This window comes from Nanorana parkeri, unplaced genomic scaffold (genome assembly GCF_000935625.1).
Source record: "Nanorana parkeri isolate BGI_ZX_2015 unplaced genomic scaffold, ASM93562v1 scaffold946, whole genome shotgun sequence".
Lineage (NCBI taxonomy): Eukaryota > Metazoa > Chordata > Amphibia > Anura > Dicroglossidae > Nanorana > Nanorana parkeri.
In genome coordinates this window covers 545,732-547,242 of record NW_017307214.1, presented here as the reverse complement: position 1 = coordinate 547,242, position 1,511 = coordinate 545,732, and the positions used below count along the sequence as shown (strand labels likewise).

The window sequence follows — 1,511 nt, the reverse complement described above, 5'->3', positions numbered from 1 at the left end:
CCCCCATCCTGTTCCAAAACAAGAGAATGACAGAAATGTTTATGTACAGAGTGAGAATACCTTCTCCCACCGCAAGACATGTTATTAAATCAGATTCCAGCCCCGGTACACAGAGTCATCCTCCGTGGCGTCAGGGGTAGGGTGTTAACTTCCTCGGTGCCAAAACAACAAAAATGCAACACAACAGAGGAAGACAACAAAATAGAACATGGAAAGAAACAAAATGTGACAAAGCGACACAAGACAGCAAAACAAACAAAATAGAAAATGGAAATGAAAAACAAACAGCACAAAACAACAAACAAAAAGTAAGAAAAGAGAAAAAAAACTAAACAAAAATGTAACAAAACAACAACAACAAAAAATACTAAACAATACGAAAGTGTGACAAAGCACACACAGAAAAACAAAACAGCAAATTCAGAAATAAAAACTTTTTCTGTTTCTTTCTTTGAACATTTTATTTTTTATTTTAAAAGGAATTTAGAAAAATAAACAAAAAAATTATAAGGTTCAAGTCTAAAAATGAGTGTGTGCCAGTTACACAAGAAAAGAAAATGGTTATGAGAGTGTGTAACCAGTTCACACATTTTTGTTGTTCTTATGTTACATTGTGATGTTTTGTTGTTACACTGTGTTGTTTTGGTACACTGTGTTGTTTTGTTGGTACATTGTGTTGTTTTGTTGTTACATTGTGTTTTGTTGTTACATTGTGTTTTGTTGTTACATTGTGTTGTTTTGGTACACTGTGTTTTTTGTTGGTACATTGTGTTGTTTTGTTGGTACATTGTGTTGTTTTGTTGGTACATTGTGTTTTGTTGTTACACTGTGTTGTTTTGTTGGTACATTGTGTTGTTTTGTTGTGCTGGGTCTGTTTTGTGCCTTTTTGTTATCTTATTTTGGGGAGCAGTAAGGATGAACTCCGGCCTTCCCTTCCACACTGGGAGGAGCTTCTCACAATGTGCATTAGAAGCTGCAGCAAGTCAGATAGAGCTCCGCCTCCTTTCCTGGCTGAGAAACATGCAGCATCATCTAGCACTTTCCGTCCCCAGCCACTGACCCCGCCCCTTTCACTCATTGGATTCCAGTTATTTCAATCATAGCAGCTCGGCAGCACATGTGGGTGTTATTTAGGGTGACTGGCATGCAAATATAGCCTGCCTAGGAACGCCCCCACTCCTGCAGTGCCCATTGAGGCATTCTGGTATTTGCACAATATGCTTGCATGACTGAGGCTCTTGAGTGGAGTAGTGAGGCAGGGTGCTGTGATGTTTTCAAGAAGCTATGTACAGCCCCCTGCCGGCTCCGCCCCCCAGCCATGATCTGCCTACATTGCACAGAGACCCAGTGATGACATCACAGGCATGTTTATTCCCAAATTTTCATTATGGGGGGCGGGGGGGACGACCAAGGAAGTCAAAATATCAGCAGGTTACACTTTAGCACTGAAAATGAAAGTCGATCTGTATGAATATGTACAGAGGATGGTGGTGGTGGTGGTGATGGTGGTG

The 1,511-nt window shown here is 40.4% G+C and overlaps 1 protein-coding gene and 1 long non-coding RNA gene across 2 annotated transcripts in view; one reads left to right on the top strand and one right to left on the bottom strand.

The window, feature by feature from the left end:
• Positions 1 to 1,027, top strand: part of LOC108795189 — a 10,959-nt gene extending 9,932 nt beyond the window's left edge. Inside the window, exon 3 of the long non-coding RNA XR_001941741.1 lies at positions 1,017 to 1,027. This is a non-coding gene — a long non-coding RNA (uncharacterized LOC108795189). The remainder of the gene's footprint in view (positions 1 to 1,016) is intronic.
• Positions 1 to 1,511, bottom strand: part of FAM65C (family with sequence similarity 65 member C) — a 113,536-nt gene that overhangs the window by 88,505 nt on the left and 23,520 nt on the right. The window lies entirely within an intron of this gene.